The sequence below is a fragment of the Ursus maritimus genome, unplaced genomic scaffold, assembly GCF_017311325.1.
Source record: "Ursus maritimus isolate PB19 unplaced genomic scaffold, ASM1731132v1 scaffold_3, whole genome shotgun sequence".
In the NCBI taxonomy this organism is placed as follows: Eukaryota; Metazoa; Chordata; class Mammalia; order Carnivora; family Ursidae; genus Ursus; species Ursus maritimus.
In genome coordinates, this window is record NW_024425563.1 from 49,004,406 (window position 1) to 49,029,930 (window position 25,525).

Genomic DNA, 25,525 nt, shown 5'->3' on the forward strand with positions numbered 1-25,525 from the left:
CAGTGTAGGGTGGCCCTCCCCGATAGCAGCTACCAGCAAATATACAATGATGTATGTGGCTGTCTCTGTGGCTTGCGTTGTATTTCTGTTGGGCAGCCCTGGTATGGACTTTAATAATACACAGTGGGGGGATTGCTCTCTGGAATTCAGCATTTCTTTCCCAATTCACAGTATCAGGGATATGACGGCCCTGGACAGACTCTGATGTTACACACAGTGTCAGAAAAAAATCATGAGACACTTTGTGGCAGATGAAAGAGAAGTTACCGAGTGTCCTTCCTGGTGCATTTATCTTCACTTTTCATTGTTTTCCAGCTTTCTTCTTTATAATTCTGTGAGTTGTAGAAAACTGGTAGTAATGAAAATGACTCTTATCTATAGAAATGCAAATTACTCGTGTCTGGTAGAATGTAGGTGATCACTGCTCTCGGTCTGGAGAGACACTTTCCCCGTTCTATGTACATTTATCTCGCATGCCTTACTGCCCATGTACGTGTGATTCCTTGAATTCTGACCCGATGGCAACATCTTACTTGTTCTCTCATTAACTAATGAGTTAAAAAAAAAAAAATCTTTGACGTAAGTTCTTTTTCTATTCGTAGAAGAGTCATGATTTTATCTTCTTAGACAATCCTAGAGAGTTTAGGAGTTCGTAGTCCTCAAGATGAACCGCTGTCTCTCCCTCCTCCCTCCCCCAGCCACTCCCAGGCCCGCATGTGGAGGCGCTGAATCCCTGAGATGGGACAGAGAATGAGCTTTTCTATAGAAAGTGTTTTACCTGACAGCTGCGTGAACAATACTCGTACACCGAGCAAGCTAAATTGTGGGTTTTTCTGAATTTTGTGAGCCAGCCAGGGAATCCTCCCAGCTAGTGGAATATTTGACTCTAAGAGAGACATGCTGAGTTCCAAATAATGAAAGAGAAACTTGGCATACACCGCGTCGGTAAGGGGTCCCCTGTGGGTATTGATCAAGCATGCAGTGCACAAAATCCCTGAATTTAATGGCAAACGTATATAAAGGAAAGTTGGAATTATGGGCCTTTGTCTTCCCCACCTCTTTTTGTTTGTTTGTTTTGCTTTAAAAAACCAGCCTCATTCTTATTTTACCTTATTGTCATTTTTTTCAACAAGAACTATTTTCCGTCCAAGAAAGTCATGACGAGATGAACCAGGCACACCCATATTTATTTCACGCGCCCATTTATTTCTGGGAACAGAATCGACTTTAAAAACATGAGCAAACTAAAAATATAAAGTAGGTGATGTCACACACTCCATTCTACGAAATTCGGAAATACTACACTCAGAATGTGTATGTTTTGTTTCTTTTCCTTACTTTTTTTTTTTTTAAGAAGTTGGCTTTTATTAGCAGAAAGATCATTAAATTTTGTGAGTATTGGCCTCCAGCATTTAAGTTTTTACAGAACACATCTATGTTTACTGGTTTTTCACCAGCGGGGATGCATGATTTTTATGTGTCTGTAATTCTGAAAGGGAAACATTCCCTCTACAAACGCAGAACAGTCCACTTATAAAATTTATGTTTGTGGCTCTTTTCTTATATAAAGCAGCCACCTTGGAGACTCCATTTAAAGTACAATTAAACAATATTCTCACCTGTATAATCTGCCCAAATGTAATTATTTTCTTTTTTTGGTTCTTTGGTAAATAACACAGGAGGCTTTGTGGCGTGAGGAAGTCCCTTGACCCAGGTACTTTCAATACCATAACTCACTTGGTGAAAATGAAAACCAGCATATGCCTTTCTATAGTTTTTGGTTGTTTGAAATTAATTCTCAACATCTAAAATGGCTGTGAGATACTTTTGATTTTTTTATACTAAGAAGTACTTTTTAAAATTGTTAACAAAGAGGAGTATGTATTTATGCAACTATTCACTCCAGAATAAGATATCATCTTTCAAAAAGTTGATTTATCTAAGTGAAAACCTTTGATAAAATTTAAAAGATCTTTATGTGCTTTTGACGTACGTTATAAAAGAGTTTTGACACATCTTAACTCTCAATAAAATAGGGAAGAGATGCTGGTGTATTACATCTCCTATCATTATTCAAAATAATAGAACACTATACTTTAAAAATAAAACCTAGGTTTCATTTGCATGGAAAATTTGTTTCTTATGGAAGAGATTTAGTCCGGAATCATTTGCTAAAAGGAGATCCTTTATGCTCTAGCCCTTTTCTGTACCTGGGATTTCTCTAACTGGGATTGTTCTCCCAAGCTGATTTTACCTGTTTCTTCTCTTTGAAAGAGGTTGTTACAGTGGTGACCGACAGTTAGATAAACAGATAGATAGGCACAAAGATACGATCCTTTCGGGAGAGCAAAGAATTGGGGAATCATTTCCAGAAAATAGATTGATTTTGTATTAAACTGATAATATTTAAAACAATAACACAAGGGTGATGTCTTTGTTGTCTGCTGTGTATTTGGGGCTAAAAAAGTTCTGGAAACAAAAAGTTACTATTTATCACATATGACCATGCTAATTATCAGTATGATTGCTCACATAAAGAGTATCACAGACTCTTTATGACATATGGCTTTTTTTGTCAGAAGATTCTCCATTGTTAGCATGCCCATAATTCATGTGAAAAGTAGCTAAGAAGGGAGTAAATTCAGGAGATAGAGAAGTACTTCGGGTATTTGTAATATGAAATCCAGGCAATCCACGAAATGCCTGTCGTTGCTGGGCAAAGTTTTGTATTTGTTTTTATCTTAGACAAGAGATCTTTACTGATATTTCAAAAGTACCCTGACCATCCCCCTTCGGAAAAGCTTTCGAATGCTTTCTAGCAGGATTGCAAAAGCAACTATTTGTCTCTATAACATCCAGATGAAAATAAAAATTTTAAATAGCATCTCGTTACTCGATCCATATGACGCCCAACTCAATCCAAAGACTGTACTTTTCATTCGGATTTTTGGCAGTGTTCAACCTTAAAAAGATATAGTCCTTTAAATAACATGCCATTTCAGACTCCTTTTGTCCAAACTCAGGGCCCCTTTCTGTTGAGCATCATATGGCTGTCTCCTGTCCTGTCTTTCCCACCTTCTCTCCATGAATTAACCAAAGAAAACCCCAGGCTACTCCCGACTGACAGAGGCATGGGTAGTTCAGACCTCATGGGCAGAAAAGCAGTACTGTGATCCATGTAAGCCCGTGATCAGTAGGTGTTCATACAATGGGTCTGTGTCAGGAATAAGCTATTAAAGGAAGAGTGTGTTGTCGATAAGGGGTTTAATTAATTTCAAAGCTCAGGATTCCAGTATTTTTTACAATAACATGAATGAGAAAGTGAGGAATCATTTACAATCAACCGTGACGAAGACGATATTGTCAAAGCCTATTTTTGCTGGGACTATTCCAGAACTTTATCCACAATGGACTCCAATTTCTCATTCTTCAAAGTTTTCCCTATATCCTGAAAAAAAGGCATAGTTTAACCTGCAGGAGAGCGGAAGTTGAAAGAAATTGCAAAGCAACATCTGAATAATGAACGTCTTGCCAGGAAAATGTGTCCGATCTCCAAGGAAAGGGTGTTGGAAGAGATGCGAGATGGCGGGGGGATTTTCTCTGACATGATTTTGAATTCTTTGACAGCACTAGCTCCCCATTTACGAAGCCCAGAGAAGTATGCTCGAGAAGCAAGGACGTCCTGGAGACATGATTGGAAGGAGAACTGCACACAGGAAGTTGTTCAAACCAGCTCACTGCTCATCTCGGTATTTTCAGTTTTTCTCTGCATCTCATGCTAATGACAAGCCCGTAAGACAAACCTTTTCCAGATGCTTCAGTGAATTTACTGGGTTTTTTATCCTCCTACAGATAATAATAAATAACTTTCAATTAGGACTCTACAATTTAAAAAGCATTTCATTTTCATAATGATCATTTAAAGTTGCCATCATCATCATAATAATTATTGTTATTATGCTGATTTTTATAAATAAGAATACTGAAGTTCAGACGCTTTTTAATCATCCAAGTAATAGGTGGAGAGGCAGGGATTTTTAAATACAAACCATCAAACCTCAAATCCCCTGCTTTTCTCCCTCCTTTTGGAATGACAATGGGGTAGAAAAAGATATGCTTTTTGGAGTAAAAACTCGAAGAAATGTAATTCTTCATTTAAAATACTTTTACATTTATAGACTTATACAATATTCATACCGTTTTGTAATATTTAAGAGGGGAGGAAGTATAATTCTTCACCATAAAAATAAACTAATACCATCGGGCTACGAGTTGCCAGCAACCAAAGCATCCTGATTGCTTCCATACACTGTTGGGGGCATTGATGCAAGTTTGGCCATTGGAAGGAGTGGGGCCAGCACTGTGCAGGCTTCTCTGTGAATCCCCACCATACCTCCACGGTCGGGGTCCTTCCTCCTCCTCTTGCTTTGTTCCCCTCCCCTGATGATTTGTTATTCCATCCAGAGCAAATCCAAAGAGAAAGTCGGGGTCTCCCCACCATGCTGTGCGCTTGCCTCAGAGGCCCTCACCAGATTACCCTTCAGCTGAATTCAAAGAGGAAAATGAGAAAACCAAACCAAAGCAAACCTTTACAGCCGTCTCTTTCTCAAGGCCTGGGCTCCCTTTCCAGCACAGAATAGCTTCTCCCTGATACGGGGTATTCTTCAACAACAGATGGGTCTATAAGTGAAAAGAGACATCCTCATTTGTCTGGTGGCATGTGGACTTCTTCAAATGCACATGTGGCTCTGAGTGCCGTGGAGGGACCACACGACATTAATGCAATTTCCTCTTTAATGGGCCCCCTCTCTACCAGCCCTGATGTTCGGGCATCCTCATTCAAGACGCAGGCCTCCATCAAATCAGCATGAGTGCCACAGAGCTTCGTGGAGCTTCGCCAGAGTAACAGGCCAGCATTTGGGAGAGGCTAGTGATGATGTGATTTCAATTTCATACCATCTGTCCCCAGATTTCTTTCACTACGGGGCTGGTCACTGGCTTTGAAGAACAGTCAGAATGCCAGGTCTCTGGAAGGCTCTGTATGGAGGAGTTGAAAGGACAGGAGACCCTGTAAGCCCCATGGCGCGTCCTCGCCGTGGAGAAGTGGAGAGAGACTGCTGCTCCCATTAAGAGACGTACTTGAAAGTCCTAATGAAAGCAGTGTCAACCTTCAACAGCTGGCTGTGTGTCCGAGAGGCTGGGCAGGAGACGTCACGTTGCTTCCTGGGTGAGAGACGGACCACAGGCTACCAAGGAAGAAGGGGTAAAAGACTGGCTGGCATTCTTCTCAGCAGGGAACTTTTTTCTTCTTGGGAAAATAGAGACTTACCACCTATTGTCAAAACGTAACCCCTTCCAAGCCCTTTCTCCAGCAAGATCTCACCATTGCAGTGAGAACCTAAACTGGAAAACAAAAACAAGGGGGGGAAATGGCTTTTATTGGCCAGTGAGTCAGAGGTTTTTTTTAAATGGTGGATTATTTTACACAGACCCTTGAATGATTATCTTCTTTGCTCCCAGGCAATCCGAATTAATTGATACAATAAAGGTCTGGAAGCCCTAAAATGTTGGTTTAATTCCCAACTCTGGCACAAAAGAAGCTAAATGACTTGCAAGAGAATATGTTGAAAAATCAACAACAATTTTCCTATCTGCAAATAGTGTTGGAGTGCCACTGGGACGCTGTGTGGCATTCAAAAAATTGTGTTCCAAATGCTAATTATTCACCAGTTGGCGTTCCAGATCGTGTCTCTTGACATCAGTAAGTTGATTGCTAACAGGATGATAATACTGGTTTAACTTTTTAAATGTGGGTTTCAAAAGTATAAGTTTTCAAAGTCGCCAGAGAAACAGAATATTGAATGGAGAAAAAAAAAAACGTAGGCAAGAATCAGGATGACAACTCGTTCATTTTGCAAAGAGAAAACCAGGGCCCAGCGAGGTTAGCGACCTGGTCAAGGCCACAGAGAAGGTTAGTGACATGCCAGGACAAGAAGGTTGGGTTTGACTTTGATCAGTACCACAACTAGAAACCATTTGGCTTTTTATATGCCTGCTTTCTATGATGATTCCTGGGAAGGGATTTCTCATGACATGGGTCTTTCACGGTCTACATGGGTGACTGGGGGGCAACGTGCCAGGGCACTTTTCGATAGAGCTGCTTCCCCATCGTGCACAACGCTCATTCCTCGATGACAGAATTGCCAGCATCTCCTATCAGTCGCTGAAGCCTTAGAAGGCATGAAAATAAACAAAGCCTGACAACTCTGTTCCCGTGTTATGACCTGTTCACCTCCCTGCCACTTCCAACTTCACTTCTCCCTGAGTAGCCTCCCCGTTATTTAAGTCAGCAGGACCTTCAGAAATCAGGCAGTGCGCGCCGAGGCTGCCAGAAGGAAGGGCTGTGCCACCGGCGGTGTGGGTCTGAGCTCTTTAAACTCCAGGTTATGCCTGGCATGGAAGGAGTTGAGGCTGCTCTGAGGGTGGCTTTTAGTCTCGAAATTTCCAGATTTCTTTCCTTTTTCTTAACTGCTTCATGTCCTGGAATTACTAAGGTTCTCACTCCGGTAAAAATTTCTTAAAGTACTCGGGAGTCTACTTTATTCCGGAATGTTCCAAAAGGCAGCTGAACAAAAGCATGGGTGACCCCTTGAATAAATAAAAAGTAAATCCAACTTACAGTTTACTATGGAGGACACTAACAATCATTCAAATTCATATTATATTTTCCAAATTCATTTTAAAATGCCCATTTGTCCGTGGATGTTCACAGCAGCATTTTTCATAGTGGCCTAAAAGTAGAAGCAACCCCGAATCAATGTCTGCGGACTGCTGACTGGGGGCACGACGGTGCGGCCGATCTACATGACGGAATATTTTCCAGCAATAAAGACGGACTAACACATCCTACAATAGGGATGAGCCTCAAAAAGTTATGCCCAGTGAGAGAAGCCAGACCAAAAAACCCACAAAAAAACAAAAACAACCCCCCCCCACATATGATACGGTTCCTTTTATTTGAAACATCCAGAAAAGGCGCATCTGTAGAAACAGAAAGTAGCTTAGTGATCGCCAAAGGCTGGCGGCGGGAATGAGGGATGACCGCAGGTGGACACAGGGTTCGTTTTGGGATGCTGGAGTCGTTCTGAAATTAGGTCGTGGCGCTGGTCGTGCAACTCTGGAAATGCGCTCATCAGGGAGCTGCGTGTTCTGAATGAGTAGGTTCTGCGGTGTGGAAATTGCACCTCACTAAAGCAGTTACGACCGACGACCACGCAGCAGATGCCCCAGCTCTTGCTACGGAGGACGTCTCTAGGGGAGAGTGACGTGTGGTGCAGACAGACCTCGGGACTGATTGGGCGTCGGGCTCTCCCTCAGCCCCCAGCTCCTCATGGAAAGCCAGCGACCTTCAAGTCCTTCAGGAGCCCTTGGCATGATGCAACAATTTACAAAATCAACTGTCTGCCCTTGTGAAGTGAAGTCTGACAAAAGTCCTGGTTCAGGGACACATGCATTCCAAGGGAAAAAGCCCACGGCTGCAGCAACAATTTAGGTCTGCAATTAAGACACTTCAAGTGTTGGGGGCTGACAAAGAGTTAAAGTAAATGTTGATTCAGTTGTAAAGTTTTCAAAGATGTAGCTTTGCAGAAGGGTCTTGCACAACTGCAGGGTTTTGTTTATTTATGCATTGTTATTGTCTTTAAAATATTCCTTTTTTTCCCCCCCCAGAAAATTTCCAACCGGCACTGGACCCCTAGCAGGGGAGACTGGAAGCAGGTCTGAATAATGCATTCAAGATAATTTCAAAAAATCACCCTTTAACGAGTACCATATTCCCTCCAATTTTCCCTTATATATGATTCACCATTGTGCAAATACTGATGTATAAAGAATGCATTGAATGTGGCAAAAGTTGAAGATAGCCCCTGTGGATAAGACCTAATGGACACCATCCTGAAATAATACATACAGCTCAGCCTCCAGACATGTGTCTTCAATTTAAAATAATTCAGCAATCATGTTCAACCAGAACCTGATTACACAAAATGGGACTTTTTAACTCCCAGACTTGGATCAAATTTTGAGGCCACAAAAAGGGGGGGGTGGTGGAGATAATATGTGCCATGTTTATATATTCCAGATACTGTGATTAAATGATCCACACTCAGGTTTAACTGTTTCTTTGAGCTTATCAAGGTACCTATCACCATTTCCCACCTATAGATATTTGCCAAGCCTTTTATGAGAACTTGTGTCAAAGTCCTGGGCCAAGATGCAAAGGGATGAAAGCTGAAAATCAGTTGAGTTCTTCTGTCTGAATATTAGGGTTTCCAAAGCTCTGTCATGTTCTCCACTTTCCTGGAGACTCAGGAAGGAGGAGGCATGACTGGGCAGAGTTGGCTCTTCCTGGCGTGACACTCTGGGTAGCCCGGCACGTCGTGTCTGCTGGGGTCCCCAGAAGATGCTCTGCCCCCCGCCTTTGATCTTTTACCTCTTTGCCCACTGCCTCCCTTCTCCCGAATCACTATGTCTTGTCTCCTTTCTCACAGGCAAGTTGGACCTGTGCCCATATGGGATTTCTGAGATGCTAAGAAGTCCCACATCCTTCTCCCAATGCTTGAGCTGCTACCATTATTGGTACTTAGTATTTCCAATCCCTTGGCTCAGAAGAAATGGTGGATATAAAGGTGTTTGGTGAATCCCAAGCAATGGTCTCTGGTGATAAGATTGCCAGATAAAATACAAACGCTCAGGTCAATTCAAATTTCAGGCAAAGAACAAATAATCTTGAGTATGTGTATGTCCCAAATTTGCACAAGGCATACACATACTAAAAAATTATTTGTTGTTTGAACTTGAATTTAGCCAGGAATTGTAAACTTTCACTTGCTGAATCTGGCAAGCCTATCTAGCGACCACCATGGTGTGGTATATGGTAAGGGAGCCCGCGGCTGAGAAGGATGGGAAGATGAGATTGTAACATGAGCATGTCCACCCCACTGGTGAAGGGCTATGAGCCAGTTCATTTCCCCAGAATTATTAAAGGATCTGATGGTGTACAAACCAGGCAGCTTAAACCAGAGCATACTGGAAATAAAAGGTTTTGTGTGTCTTGTTTTTCAATAAGAGCAACATATTTAGAATGGGTGATCTTCTTTTTAAACAGGTAATACCAATAAATCTATAAACGTTTTGTTGACAGGTTTATTGGTATTTTAGGAGTTAAAAGAAGAAAGCTGGGCACCATTTTGGATACTGGGTGAGGGAAGAGTTCCTGCTGCTTTGGGTTCTGTCTTCTGCGTCTGACCTGGGTGGGGAGGAGGGAGAGGCAGGTAAGACCCGGTGGGAAGTGTGCTGGGGAGGGGGCTGCTGGTGGTGCTCGGGTGTCTACAAACCGGTTTGTCTCAAGAAATCCATTACTAACAATAAAACAGCAAAATTGGCAAGTGACTGGCCTTTCCCCCCATAAGTGAGAGCGGTTTCAACAGTGTGTTTTTCCATCACTTCACTTTTAATCACTCGCACACCAGGTCGGACAGAAAAATGACTGCAAAGTCAACATTCTGGGGATTCTAGGTGAGTGGACTAGGTCCCCAACCATCTGTCATTCATGTGAAAATCAACTGTCACATGTGCTGGGGGTGAAAGATTCCACTGAGATTCACTGCTTCTAGCTAGTTCTAGGAGGGAAGCCCAGAGGGGGACTTTCTCTGCAGTCCAAGCTACCATGTCCTGCCTGTGGACGGTCCCAAATTCCCCTTAGGTTAGTAAACTCACAGAATCAAGAGAGAGGCTGTCTTCTTTTTCTTCCTTTCTTTCCTCCTTGATATGACAACATTTATTTTTAGGGTCTACTCCGTGCCACACAGGCTCAGTTCCTGTCTGGAAGAGCTTGGAGTTCAAAAAAAAAAAGGGAAGATAGTGTTATATGAGGAGAAGGAAGGATTCTGTAAGCGATTGAGAGCGTTGGGAGGGTCAAGGAGAAGCTGAGCCGGGAAGAAAGAGGACAAGATTCTTGGGATGAGAGGACAGGCATAAACTCATTACTGATAGGACCTATCATTGGATAGAAAGCAATGGCGGCAGTTCTCAGAGGCACAAAAAATGTGGCTGATGATGAAGTTTCCAAAATGATAGTCCTCGCTGCCCCTCACTTATGAAGGGCGCTGCCTCTGTATGAACCATGAAGGGCTGCTCCGGGACACTGTTCTCGGCTCCCCCTGGGCTCTTTGCCTGGGATGCAGCCACTTTTCAGAGGAAGTGGAGCAGCCTCTGTTTTGCTATATTTACAAGTCCATGTACTGCCGTGGAATGACACAGATCTCCCGGAGGCATCCCTGGGTCTTGATGACCTGACTCATTTTATCCTTCCTTATGTGACCATTCCAAGTTTACAGATTTCCCTTTTCCTTTAGATTGTAAGTCTTGTGAAGGCCAAAGTAATATTCCATTTGTTTCTGTCCCCTAACAGTCCTTTGTGGTGTCAGAGCCATCACAGGGACTCGGAAAACGTTTGAATGAACAATATTAACAGAAAAACCTTTCTTTTGCTCTGTTAAAAGTAATGCTAATTAGTTTCTACTGACATACTATTGATGTATCCTAAGAAACCGTCTCCTCAAATTATGGCTTCAACAACGGATCAAAAATCAATTTCCAAATAAGTTTCTTGGTAGAAAGCACTACACCCACACAGACACACACACTCACTCTAGAGCCGTGAAGAAAGTCATTTGTGAATTTAAGAACCACAGAATAACAATAGATAATCCCCACTCAGTTATGATCTGTTCCTAGGGCCAGGGAGAGCGTCAGTAAATGAAACACACAGATCATCTTCAAATCACACAAGCTCCAAGACTACTTTTTTTTTTTTTTTCTGCAAGAGCTGATAAGTGGAAAGTCTGCCAGTTTGGGAGTTTCACCTTCTCTTATTTTGCATATTCTTTCGGTGAAAGCAGAGAAGTTGCAGACAACGTAGTATCCCATCAAATCTAAGAGGTCATTGGTCGGAAGACATGGACTTGCTTTGGGTGCCACTGAGAAAAAAGGCATTGCCAAGGAAACAGCCCAAATTCAGAGGCAATAAGATGTCGAAAAATGCATGGCTTAGAATCTATGGAATACAGATGATTCTGCCTCCCGTTTGGCCCAGGGCTTTGCATATTATAGGTGGTCAATAAATATTTTTTTGAACGGGTGAGTCAATAAAGGGGACAAGCAGAAATCCTCGGGTTCTATGATGCCTAGAGTCAGCTTCTGAGAACAGTGGACCAGATCTCTTTTTGATGCTTTAAGTAATCACTGTGCAAGGGCAGGGGCCGGCTCTCTGATTGCTGAAAACCAAACAAAACACAGAGAAGGAACAAACTAGATTGCAGATGGCATCCCACCCATCTACCCCCAGAGGGGTCAGGCCTCACGTGTTGTTCCGGGAGGACTGGCGAGTTTTCATCCCCAGGGTTTTTTTTTTTTTTCTTTGAACAATCGAAGGGATAGCTGTGTGCAAGAATCACCCTGAAGTGTGCAAGAGTGTGCAAGTGAGTGCGTGTAGGTTAAGGAAGGCAGGTTGCTAGAAACGCATGACCGAGAGTGAAACAAATCTCTTTGCAGGAAGCTCACCGGGTTTAGCGCAACTGAGCCCCCACGCCTCAGAAATGCAGCCTGCAGCTCTGTGTCTCCTCTCCTCGATAAATACGGGCACTATTAATGTCACCTTCTGAGCCCCCAAAAATATAGCCGACTCTGTTGAACAGAGCTGGTCAGACTGCGGCAGGTAAATCATCTCCAGATCAGAACGCCGTGTACACAGAATCTTGGGAGCATCTGCAAAGTCTGGGGGGCATGGAGCGACGGATCTGGAATATTGATATGACTCATCGCTTGTCACTTGCGTGCGTGCACGTTCTTGTCCACCAGTAATAAGGAGGTGTTTTCTGACATGGACTTCCTTATGAATTGGCTTTTCGGTCACCTCTTCGGGGGTCCTGCCAGAGAACCAAGAAGCCATTTTAATTAAGAGTAGATTTCAGTTTTTGGAACACTGACCCGCCTTCCGAAATACTCTTTTTCTCATGCACGTCTAATGCTTGCCCGCGACCACCCTAAGATCGTTGCCGTTTTCAAGAGGACACTGCGCGCGTCTGTCTCACTATTTTCGTCCAGCAGAGTTAGGAGGGAGCAGAACAATTTGGTCGGTGTTAGGCTCTGTCACAAAAGGACTTAAATAAAGAATTTAACACTGAATGTGATTCCAGAGGTTATTTCCCGAGGGCCCGGCACAGGTTCTTGAGCGGAGTGGCTGCTCCAGTAACATTCACTAAGTGACGAATGAGCGACTGACCTTGAGAAGCAGACACCTGCCCCGCAGGGCTGCAGCAGACGCCGCTCGCGGGGTACCACAGGGGCTCCCCGCAATGCACTCTGAAGACTGGGGGGAAGGGCTGTGCCCCAGAAGGAATTCCTGTTCAAAAAGCGTGAGGAGTGGTGGATTTCAGGGGGTTTTCAAACTCTTGTGCTTGCGTCTCCCTGGAAAGAATTCTGAAACTCGTGTACCCTAGTCACTCTGGTAGGCTGGCGTCTAAAGGGGTTCGTCCCAAATTGTAACAGTCACAGAGGACATAATTTCTGGCATGTTTTAAAGACTGACATCAAAAAACAAAACAGTTACATTATCCTTTTTTTTTTTCAAGATTTTATTTATTTATTTATTTATTTATTTATTTATTTATTTATTTATTTATTTATTTATTTATTTATTTATTTATTTATTTATTTATTTATTTATTGAGAGAGAGTGAGCTCTTGGGGGGGGGGAGGGCAGAAGGAGCGAGAGAGTCCCAAGCAGACTCTGCATTCAGTGCAGAGCCAGACATGGGGCTCGATCCCAGGACCCTGAGATCATGACCTGAGTCAAAATCGAGTCAGAAGCTTAACTGACTGCACCACCCAGGTGCCCCGACATTATCCTTTTAAATGTATCCACAGCATCCAAGAAGCAGAGCAGGTGATACCCAGCTCGTGAGTTTTTAAAAAATAATATGGAAAGAAACTCTTGAAATTTTGCATTTCTTTCTTTTCCTAAGTTTTCATAATTCATTTATTTTCTACTCATCCTCCATAATTTCATCCTAATAGGATGTATTTTTAGGCTTAAAAGTCTTGTTATTGAACACTCTATTTTACTTTTTCGTAACAAAAATATGTTTGTGATTTGAAGTGGATATTTTTATTCATTTTGCCTATAATGCTATATTTTTAAAAATTCTACCATGGATATTTAACAAATAACAATCTATTCTTATAAACTTTGCTTTAAATTATTAAACACAAAAAGTAGAAATTACTGAATATTCACCTCTTAATGAAATGAAAGAGGTTTTTGGTTCAATCAGAATTCAAATAAGGTCCATACATGGCAATAGTTTGATGTGTCTCATAAGTCTCTTTTGTCTTTGAATCTCAACTTCTCTCTCTCTCTCCAATTTATTAAAGATCTCAGGTCCCTTTCCTCTAAATTTCCTGTAAATTATTAGTTAGATCTAGAAGTTCGATCAGATTCAAGTTCAACTTTTTGGCAATGATGTTCTATTTTAGCCAATGATACTTAACTTGTGTACCTTTCTTAAGGTTTTAAATTTCAGTGTGTATCTGCCTTTCTAGCCAAGCTACAGAGGCGGGTAAGGACACATCTTCATATCAAAAAGATGGAAGATAATGACATCAAATAGGATTCAAATAGATGATCCCTGGCAATGGGAAATTCAGGCAACTCATTAAGGGCAAGGCCGTGAAGCACGCGGATCATGTGATGGGAGGTTTGGTCATCCCACAGACGAAGAACCTAACCAGGTGAGCTGCTGGCAGAGAGTAGGGGGACCACGGACAGGGTGATGGCAGAAAGCATCTGTGGTCCTGACCAGCTACAGAAGTGGGGATAGAGACAGGGCCTCTAGTCTGAGAAGTAAGGAAGCAGAAGGAGACCTTTAGTAGTATAATGAATGGTGGCATTGCCATCCCAAGTCCCTAGAAGGGTCATACTGTGGGGTAGCGTGGCATATAAACATATCTGGGGTGGGCATGGGCTCATCTACTAGAATCTCTCTAACAGCCTGAGTTTCAGACATACCTGTTTCCCTAAATGCACACATCTCCCAAGACAAGCATTCATTCTCTCAGATCGTATAACTGAACGTTTTAAGAAGAGCAAAAACATTTCCTGGACCATAACTTGATAGATACTCTATCTCTACGGGTTTCATAAGCCATATTGCTTGGTTCTTTCCTTCATATCCCTTCCTCCACACATACTTCCTCCTCTTTGGGCCTCCAGTGGCCATTCTCTAAGTTTTCAAGAGAAAATTTGAAGATTTCTATTTTAATAAGGATTGCTGTGTTCTTAGCTGAATGTCCTTGATCTCCTGCTAGTTCTGCCTTATAAGAGTTTCAAAAGCCATCCCCAATTTGCACAAAAGATCTTAGAATCCACAGAGATTACCAATGTGTGGATATACAAACTACACACATTTTTCAACTATTTGAATAAAATATTCTGTAGCAAGAGAAGATAAAGAAGGAAGAGAGGAAAGAGAGACGGGGTCTACAAGGAGCAAGCGAGACAAAGGGACACAGGGAATTGGTGGGGAGACGCACTAGATGATCATTATTCCTTCCACACATTTCCCCATGGGCAGTTGAATGATTTCTGTGTCTGACTTCAAGGGAAGGGCTGAGTCTCCTGGTGCTCTGGTGTTTCCAGCAGCCGGGTTGGGTCAAGGACAGACATTCAGGAGGGCCCCGGAGGGGTCTAACTTGAAGTGCTCAAGACTAGCTCTCCAGGGCTGCCACACATGGCCTCACTGCCTGAAATTCCATGCTAGGAAATTACCCTTTGGAGCAATAAGTGCCCTGGGTTATAACACCAAAGCCCGAAGAAAAGTATTGCCGCGAAGTCTCACAGCTGCCAATACCTGCCCTCCAACTAATAGGTGAGACCTGGGGCCAGAAGAATAGAAACGTGGAGGGTCATTTGGGCTACAGGCCCCTTGTTGCGAGGCCACACGTCAGGACGGGCCCATCACGAGCTGAGTGAGAGCACGAGAGCCTGGGAGAAGGCAGGGCTCTGAGGAGGAGGTCGCCAGAGAGACGGAGGACAGAGCCCCACCAGCTCTGAGCAGACACTCTGGACTGGAGAGCTTAGGACATGTATCGTCTTCTCGGTGAGGTGACACAGCAGTTGCTTAGCATTCAAATGAGTTAGTTAAATAAAGTAAATAAGCCAAGAATCTAATAGAATATCAAACAAATGAAGAGATTGAAATATAATATCTCAAGACTTTCCCAACAGGACAAACACTGTTATCTCACAGAAGAAAGAACATTTCTTGCCCTTTCCTCTTGCCCTTGATAATTTTAAAAGAACAAGAGCCTACCATCTTTGAATAAGTGACATTGCTTCCCAAGAAAGGACATTCACAAATTTTTAAGCACACACACATTATATTCTTGCTCTTATTTTTGTGGGTCTGTGAAAGCTTTGTTATGAACTGACATTTGAAAACAACTGGCTTAGAGAACATAGTTATTAATTAGTTTCTGAATACATCCCATAACATGACATAAAAGTGTGTCAGAATTATATATATGAAATATATGTCGTCCATAGAACTTAAGGACTATCCCCTAGGAGTTCCCTTAGTAAAATTGCTATTGCCTCTTACTAAGATAATACTGCAATGTGTGTTAATAAGTCATAGAAAGTGGTTTATTATTCAATAACAAACATAATATTCATGATATTTGGCTCATAATATTCAACTGGTGTGGTGATCTGATGGAACCCTTCTCCAATATCGCAGGAAAGTCAGGTCAAGGTGAAGCTGAGGAAGGTACCCTTAGCCTGACCCCAGGAGGAGGAGCTGGCCCTTTCTTCATGTCCTTTCCTCCTGCCCCGGTCCACAGAGGAGGGAGATTCATACTCGGGCCACTGGGGAGTTAGCTGCTCTCTCGTCCATCACCTGCGCCCTAAGTGGTGATTATGACATCAGAAAATGGGCTAGGACAGCACTCAGCTGGAGAGGGAAGAAAGCCCAAGTCGGTGTAACAAAGAGTATTCTGTGGAAAGCGTGCGAACGATCCAGCCCCTGGCCAGGTGTCTGGTCCCACGGCCCATGGAGCCACCCTGTGCCCACAAGGGCAGTGTGACTGCACCCCCCATTTCATGCTGCAACAAAATGACCCTCTCCCTTCCCTGGGGTCTGGAATGCAGAACGCTGGGGTGTGCCTGAGAGCCACTGGCGTGTGAGCGTAATGGTACAAAGGAGCACACGTGTGTCTGAAGCAGGGAAAGCTATTCCGCAGAGGCTGTGTGGGCTCCCCATGTCTTGGAAAGGAAATGTTCCAGGCCCAAGGCCCATTCTTCTGTGGCCGAGCAGGGGTTGAAAGACAGCGTGCCCAAGACTGCCTTTCCCCACCCTGGGCTACGTTCTGAGGAGGAGCAGGAATGAAGCTGAGAAGGTCAGAAGGGGCAGGATCATAGCAGGCCTGATGTTGCAAAGTGAGGGCTTTGGGCACCCTTCTGTAATCAACGTGGCTCAGAGAGGCCTTAGGACAGAGGAACACCGCGGGTAGATCGGGGACTCTTGAGCCAGGCTCCCTGGGTTTGGGTCCTAGCTCTGCTGCTTAGTACTGTGTGACCTTCGTACCCTGTGACCTATTTAACCTCTCTGGGCCTCAGTTTCCTCCTCTATGAAATGAAAAGGATGGCAAGTCCTAGTGCCTGAGTCTTTGATGGGGATTAAATGAGACAGTAAGAAGAGTGCCTGGAAGGGTGCCGGCCCCCTTGTGGCAACGTGGTATTGGAAGGAATTTAAGGACCGAGTCACATGATAAACCATGGCTCGCTGCTTGGCCAGCCACCTCCTGCTTCTCAGCCTCAGTGGCTCCTCTACAAAAGGAAGAGATTAAATGAGATGCTCTCAGGCCTCCAGGCTCTGATAGTCTCTGGCCGTAGTTGCAACACAGGGACAGGCTTGCATCTGAACTTCAAAACGGGCCTTAGTCCCTCACCCTGCCCCATTTGAAGGAGGAAGACTGACAGCCCAAATGGAACCAAAGCTCTTTAAGGAAAAGAGCTCACCCGACTGTCAAGTGTAATCCAAAGAACTCTCATGAGGAACCGTCTTCCGAGTCTCAGGGAAAAGAAAGCGAAGCTGTCTGATAGCTTGTGGATTTACACAAACCAGGTCGCCTCCCGCCCCGCTTTTTGAGCATCGCAAACCAAATGAATTCCCAATGTCAGCAGAATTTTACATATGTTATGCACAAGCACATCACTGGAACAGGAGGAAAGCCATAAATAATGCAAATTGACCATCCGTCTTAGCCCTGGCCAGATGCAGTGGGGGCGGGGGCCACAATTAGCTCGCGGTGCCCTGACAATGGCCTCGGTGGCAGTACATTGGCGAGGCAGAGATATGGGGCTTGCTGAAGGGGAAAGACTGGGAAGCACTGGGCCGGGCAGGAAACAAGGTAGGGAGCGAGGAGCAGAGACTCAGAGAGCGGGACAGAGAGGAGGTGTGCGCAGGGAGGGGCCAGAGCCGGCACGGGGCAAGGCCAGAAGATGGGAGGGCCACCCTTTGAATCCTCGCCACGGCATTTCGATCAAGCTGTTGATTCTGCTCGAGCTGAAATTACAAAGGACCGTGAATTATACATGGAAAATTGTCTGGGCCGGTCCCTTAGCAGATGGGAAAACTGTGGTGGCAAATGAAATTAGCAGGCTGCCTCGCGGAACAAGCTCCTGTGCCTTTGCTCCTTGGTGCTTGCAGAGTCTGCATGGGGTAGAAACACCAGGACCATCATCGGGAGGTCTTTTCCATTGTGAACAAAACCACCATAAAAAACAACAAAAAACCCCAAAAACGTGAAACAAAAAACTTCCCTTTTGCAGATTTAAGAGACAAATTCCCTTTTCCAAGAAATTGACAAGTGGTTTTAATTCTTGGAGGCTTGGGTTGGAGTAAGTGTGAGATGAGGCTGGCAGATTTCTCCTTCCCTCACTCACAGCCCACACTGGGCACCATGAACTATGTTATCCCCTCTAGAGGGTTCGGCACTGGGCGCAGATGGAATAGCAGAAAGGAGAGAAAATCAGCTGTCCCAGGAGTGAAGCCTGCTCCCTTCCTCCAAAAACTAGTGGTTTCTGTTGAAATAGCAGCTAACCACCGTTCCTTGGAGGGATCCAACGAAGCCATAGAGCTCAGGGAGCTCCAAGCAGCCAGCACAGCAAAAACCCAGAGACAACAGCAGTCACCAAACAGCGGGAGGAAGGCAGATGGGGAGCTCTCAGAAATCACCCTCCCTTGATTAGCAGGCTTCTGGGGAGTCAGCTAGGATTTCCATAAAGTCTGGGCTTTCTGGAAATCAGTTCACTAGGCTTGTATCCTAGGGGGAGACATAACCCAGCAGACAGACACTCAAAATCATAATAATCATTAAAACAACTATAATAATAATGATAATAAGACTAGTTACAATCCTAAATACAAGTGTAATAAAAGCTAGTACTTATTTAATGCTTACTATGTGCCCACCACTGGGTTAAGCACTTTACACGCATTGTCTCACTTAATCCTTAAATAAGACTTGGAGGTCATACTATTATCAGTGCCATTTTAGAGGTGATGAAACGGTGGTGCAGAGAAAAGAAATGTCTTGCAAAAGTCATGGTGGTGCACTGACTGCCAAAGTGATCCCCGTTCTTCACTCTTCCCAGGACCCACACTCCGCACACACTCTGCACTGTGATGTTGCAGCTCTTGCCTGGTCTCACGGCTTGCTTTTGGCCACTAGAATGAGGCTTCACTGCTAGTGTCCCCGCACTGAGCCTGGACCTCCGACACTTCCTTCCACTCTTGCTCTTAGAACTCAGGCGAGCCTTTGGGTGAGCCAGCCCCGACAAGCCTGCTGGAGGATGAAGGGCCACGTGGAACAGAGATTAGCCAGCTCAGCTGAGACCAACCCACCCCCACCAGCCTCCTGCCTGAAGATGCTTGAAAGAGTCCAGAAGAGCTCAGATGAGCCTGGCCCAGATTAGCAGAACCACCAAGTTGATCTGCTGACCAGTGAGCAATAATAAATGGTTGTCGTTTTAAGCCGTCAAACTTGGGGCTGGTTGTCACATAGTAATTAACAACTGAAACAAGGGCCTAAGTACTACTAGCATTCCAAACCAGGTTTCTTTACTCCACAAAATCCTTTGCCTTTTAACTTCTGATTTCCAGTGACATACCCCCATGTTCCCTACCTCACTTGCCAACATCATCTTCTCCAATTCCATCTTTTCCTTTTTTTTTTTTTAATATTTTATTTATTTATTCGACAGAGATAGAGACAGCCAGCGAGAGAGGGAACACAAGCAGGGGGAGCGGGAGAGGAAGAAGCAGGCTCACAGCGGAGGAGCCTGATGTGGGGCTCGATCCCACAACGCTGGGATCACGCCCTGAGCCAAAGGCAGACGCTTAACCGCTGTGCCACCCAGGCGCCCCCTTTTTTTTTTTTTAAATATTTTATTTTTTATTCGACAGAGATAGAGATAGCCAGCGAGAGAGGGACCACCTTTTCCTTTTCAGTAGATTCTAGTAGCAAACATTCCTAATTGCTGGCAAAGGAGTTGGGAATCTTGGTTGAAAAAGCCAGCAAGGGTGACGCAGTCTTTTCATTGGCCATTGAACAGGAGTGAACACGTGATCCATTTCTGACGATGAGACAGAAGGATGAGCCAACTGAAGGGCTGCGGGCACAGATTTCTTTTTTTCTGAGGATAGAAACACCAGAACATACAACCTTTTTCTGATTTTGTTTGCTGCCCACCATCTTACGACAGTGAAGGGGGTCCACCTGAGGCTGAAGCCCACTGAGGATGGCAGAACACGGACACTGAGGTCACTGTGAGCACTCAAACACAGGCAGAACCATGCTTGGGGTCCATGGTGTTTTTCCTTTGAATTTTCCCTTTTGTTTCAGCCAGTTTGATTTTTTTTTTCTAGTAGCTGAAAGCATCCTAATGGATAGAGTCCCAGTCATAAGATAAAAGGATCCAGCCATCTGGTTGTTGAGTCCTATGTTCCTACAAAAGCCAAAGTTCAGAGGACACTAAAGCTGATTCCCAGGAGGCGGACCTCAATTCATGGGAGCCCTGTATTTCTGACCCATATCTGCTCCTTTGGGCTGACGTTAGCAGGAAGTGGCTGTCTTGGGACTCAGAGCAGGATGACTGCAGGATGGGGGCAAAGTGAGAAGACTTGGGGGAAGTTCTGGGGAGCATGACGGAAGTGTGGCCAGAGATTGAAGGCCACAACAGATGTTCCACCCGTGCATGTTCTCCCTGGGGCATTGTCCCTTCAGTTGGTCCCAACCTTTCTTCCCCATCCCTCGACTCGCAGGAGGTGCATGGTATGTGCCTTTGTTCAGAGATGACCCTCGAAATATCTAACAACTGGTATGCTCAGATGCAGACCCATCCAAACATAGGGCCACTGTGGTGCTGGGGCAGGGGAAGCTTGGGGGCCATGGGGAACAGGCCACTGGGTGGGAAGGATCCTTGAGGAGGAGTCAGGGCGGACAAGGTAGAAGATGGACACTGTGGGGCAGGTGGATCGGCAGTCAGGACAGCATGTGTTTACCCGTTTGGACTTATTTGCGGAAATTTCAACAACTTGTTCAGCCATAAGGAGGCATACCAGACAATTCCATTCTAATACGTACTACATTCCACGTGCTTCTGTCTGCTCTGCCAGGCTGTGGACCCCAGAGGCCGGAGGCGCTGTGATCCTCATTTGCATACCCCTAGCACAGAGGCCACTGCAACACAGCTGAGTGAATTGAACACAATCAACAATATAAACTCACAAGACCCATTCTCTTCATCTAGTCCAGATTCTGAATAAAGAGGAATCTGGCTGGTCACAGCCATTTCCCTCTGAAACAATTATTTCTTTGGAGCAGAGTTATGGAGAGTTAAGGTGACCTCTGACGGTCCGACCTCCTTCGCCCTGAGATAGCTCAAGATTCAACTGTCTCATTGAGGAGAGCAGATGGCAGAGGGAGCTGGGGGGAGAGGGCAGCCCCCTGTGTCTTGCAAGCCGTGGAGCACGCTGTGCCTCCATCATCATTAGTGATTCAACAGTTCTCATTTGACTGAGAAAGAGCGCAAAACCCCACTCCAGACAGCCTTGCCCTGGGAACTCCTCGAATAAGCCAGGAATCCCAGGCCCTGGACACTGTCTGGTTCTTGGCGGCACTGCTGCGTCTTATTCATTTTTCTTTTCCCCAACACCAGTCATGGCAGGGGCTCTGGGGCCAACTGCTGGGAGCCCAAGTGAGGAAATGAATGAATGAGGGCACCCTCTTTGCAAGTAGTTTTGAAATACAGACATGAAATGAACTTCGGAGTCATAGTAATTTGGGTTCACATCCAGGTTTTGTCACTTAATGGCTACTGACGTCAGGCAAACTCCTTAGCTTAGGTAAAGTTCCGTTGCTCGTGTACAAATAGATATAATAAAACCAGGGTCAAGGGCTCACGACCCATGTCGAGTGCCTAGGACAACACTCGTCCGTGCTGGATGAACTGCGGCTACTTCTTTTCATCTTTGTTTTCTTCTTTTTCTTCATTTCATCTTTGTTTTAATATTATTACTGCCATTATTACTAGCATGCTTCAACTAAGCGTTACTCTGCATGTTATTAGAACTGCCTAGTTTGAGGGGTTTTTTTTCACCTAAATAATGTCCGGATAAATCAGCATCAGTGTTCTCTTTGAACAGTGTCTGTTGTCCATTTATAGACATTTCAGTCGCAGCCACTAAGGGGAAAGAGCTGTTGGAAACGAGCCCGAGAAAGCATGTAATGTGCACATACGACGGGTACCTACTTCCGTTGATCTTCTCCCTCATAATTTTCGCCGGCACTTACGGTGTGCCGGGCACAGTGCAAAGCTCCTTATTATTCTTACCTCCTTCCTAATCTCTACCACAACCAGGGAGGTGGGTATCAAGGTAGTCGTCAATTTAGAGATGAGGAAACAGGCTCAGAAAGGTTAACTAAGGAGATGCAAGGATGAGAGGGGCAGAGCCAGCATCACCACGCTGCGGTTGCCCCCTTCCGGCCTCCCTTCCTCCCTGAGGGCCAGCGCACTCCTGGTTTTGAGCCATCAGCTCCACCCCTAACTCCAATGAGTCACTCTAATTGGTTGAAACCAACCATGGAAGGCCTATCGTTTTTGCACAGGGATTGGCTCAGGTAAACCAGACCGTACCCGATGAGTTCAGGGCATATCCCCTAGCCAATCACGTTGAAGTGGTGGACTTTTCCTGCACTGGTTGTGAGAACCAGCTCTCCCTTTTCTTCTCCAGCTGGCCCCTCATGAGGAAGCCTGATGGCAACCTGCAGCCAATCTAGCAGACTTGAGGGAATTAGGGGAATCAGTCTGAGGTTGAAGCTGAAACAATACGGTAGAGAGAAGAGCTGCTGATGTCCTTGAGCCCCTAGAACAATCGACTCAGAAGCCTGCTCTGCCTCGTGGACCAAATATGAGCCACTAAATTTCCTTTGCTCTTATCCCAGTTTGCCCTGGTTTTCCTGTTACTTGCAATCAAAAGCATTCTAAGTGATACGACAAGCATCAAACCAGGTCTGACCCCTGCCCCCACGTTACATTCCTTTCTGCTTCTCTGGGTCACCATCTTCAAACTCACATCTTTATCAGTAGCCTGGTAGTCTCGTTGTGTCTCAGCCGGTCTGCAGCCTTTCTGGGGCAGTTAGTTTTCTGGCCCCCAAGGCCAAGGCCCTGGGAGGTAGCTAGTGACTTAGGCCACCCTTTCAAGTGAGTGACTGGAGGCCATTAGAACAAAGCTGATGGCTACTTCTGGATCCAGGGTAATGAAAACCTCTTCTTGGGGTGACTCCAGCCAAGGAGGGCTTTAGAGAACGGCAGACTTCAGTGGGGACTAGAAAAGCAAACAGCCAGCTGCAGTGCCTGCTTACCGGGCCCTGACATATTGAACATGGAAAAATGCTAACCCCCTCTAACTACAATCTAATTTGTACAAGTGCTTAGAAAGAACACTGAATTTATCAGAGCTTGAAGTGCAAAATATTAAAAAATAAATCACTGCTAGTAAAATCGTAGAGCTATCAGGAGATCTATTTGAAAAGACAGTGAGCGAAGTCAATCTGAGACACATTCATCAAGCTTTGAAATCATGGAGGCCCCATCACATGGGTTTCCGTCTAGCCAGCCCAAGAGGATCTGAGAATTTAAGGCCAAGAACAGCTGAATCCTGACAGAAATCAGATCATTGGAAATTTTAATAAAAATGTTTGAAGAGGTAAAAGAAAATGCCAGCCCAAGTAGCTGAGAAAAAAGGATGATTTTTTTGCTTTCCCTTTTCCTGAGGGTGCATCCATGATGGGGATTGCTTTGGTCTCCACCTGCAGACATAGTCATGCCCAGGCTTCTAAGCCCAGGTATGAAGTCAGTTTCCCAGACCTGGGATCAGGTGACTCTGTGACCCTAAAGAATTAGCTGTGCTGGGTCTGAGTCTTCTTGGCTGCCTACAATTGAGGGACCCGTACTGATCTCACCTGGAAGCAACCAATCTTCCTGTTTACTTGTTTTGACCCTTGTGGAGGGTTGCACATCCTAAATTCTGACTGGTCAGTTTCTTTTTCCAGGCCTCCAGCCTCAAAAAAGCCTGATCTTGGCCCCGGGGCTGATCCACTCCACTGATGTGTGGTGTCACACCCAGGGTCCATCTGTCCAGCCTTGTCTCTTTCCTCTGGGCCTCCCCAGGCAGAGGGCACGAGGCCAAGACGTGGCTTCCTCCTCCCACCTGCCCCAAACTGCCCTGACTCATTTGTGTATAAACCACTTTTTAAAAAATGAGGCAGTATGGCGTGATGGTTTAGAGAGTGGTGCTTCTCTAACTATATATGGTGAACAGCCTGGGTTTTTCTGTTCAATCTATTGCAGAATAAAATGTGGGCTCCCTGGGCACATCTAGCATGTAGCTTGTACACATGTGACTCACAAGGTAAAGTTGACGGCCCGGAGCTCATCTATACCCTATTCACTGAGATATGCCCACTGACTATGCACTTGGACGTCAAGGCAATGTCACATTATAAAAGATTCCCACTGCTTCCTTTCAGTTTCTGTAGTCGTCTTGTCACAGACCGGCAATGAAGAGTTCATATCTGCAGCTGGCATTTTAGTAATATTTATTTACAACAATGTTTCTCAAAATCTGGTCCCTGGACCAGTAGCATCAGCATCACTCGGGAACTTGCTACAAACACAAATTCTCAAGCTCCCTTCCAGACCTCAGGAACCATCTGAGGATGGAGCCCACAAATCTAGACTTTTACGAGCCCTCTGGGTGATTGTGAGGATGCACACAGCTGGACAGGAGAAAGAGCTAACAACAGCAGCGAGGTTAGGAGATTTCCTCAATTAGAGCCTTAAGTATCATTTCAAGAAAATGGTTAGGTCTTTCTCAGTGACTATTGAGCTCAATTTTTTTTTTTAAGCTTTGAAATGTATTTGCCCTGAAGTCAATGAGTAGTGCATTCCACAGAAATATATTCTAGTCTTAACCAAGCACACAATTTGGATTTCCAACGTTAATCTTTAACAGATTTAAGAGTGAATGAGCTTTTCCATTTTACAGCTTCTCCTCACTGCACTCCTATCTTTTACACCAGTTTCCAGAAACTCTTCAATAGAAAACACAGAAATGCTCAGAAGGAAGGAGGATGAAAGGAGGGATGACAAGTCTCCCCGAGAGCAAGGATCGGGGAGCCCCCGTCCGTGTGTCCACAGTGCCTGGCTCACTGTAGCTGCTCCCTGGATCTTAAAGGGATGGATGAGCAGATGAATGGACAAATGGGAAAGTGAAATTTGATGAGCTAGAACTTTGTGAAAGGATGTTCTGATTAACGGACTTTCTGATTAATTGGCAAATCTTTCAATTCCCTGAAAAAGTGTATTTTGTTTTTCATCTAGTTTGAATGAATTTTTATTCATTGCAACCCAAAGGTCACCTGACTAGAAGACACCGTTCAAGTGCAGTGCATTCAAATGACATCTCTTCTAAAGGACATGCTGCCCAAGTGTCTCAGGTCACATAAAATATATAAAATAGGAAATTTCATTTGGGAGATTTTATTACTGAGAATGAATTGTATTGCAAACCACATTCAGAGAAAAGCAGATAAAAGGATTATAACCCATGACACGTGACAAACTTATGCTATTATTTTGGGTGAAATGTCGTTATTTTCAGGATTAATACTTAAATGAAGTACACCCACATTTGGCATTGTCATGAGCATAATTGGTAAAATGGTTCTAGTGAGAAGCTCGGAGTTGTTCAGACAGGATTTATCAAACAGAAATAGGAAAATTAAGCAAGGAAAATCATATAATGTAAAAAACAAATGAGAGAAAAGTGAAGAACATCCA

General features: G+C 44.6%; 1 long non-coding RNA gene across 5 annotated transcripts in view; it reads left to right on the top strand.

Moving 5' to 3' along the window:
* LOC103658908 overlaps positions 1-25,525 on the top strand; it is a 251,229-nt gene that overhangs the window by 190,816 nt on the left and 34,888 nt on the right. Inside the window, exons 5-6 of one of the 5 annotated variants that reach the window (XR_005838555.1) lie at positions 7,729-9,332; positions 11,614-12,243. The exons of 2 other annotated variants lie outside the window; for them this stretch is intronic. This is a non-coding gene — a long non-coding RNA (uncharacterized LOC103658908). Of the gene's footprint in view, positions 1-5,520; positions 5,581-7,728; positions 9,333-11,613; positions 12,244-25,525 lie in introns of those variants that run through there. 2 more of the 5 variants (XR_005838558.1, XR_005838559.1) reach the window with 2 other exon arrangements.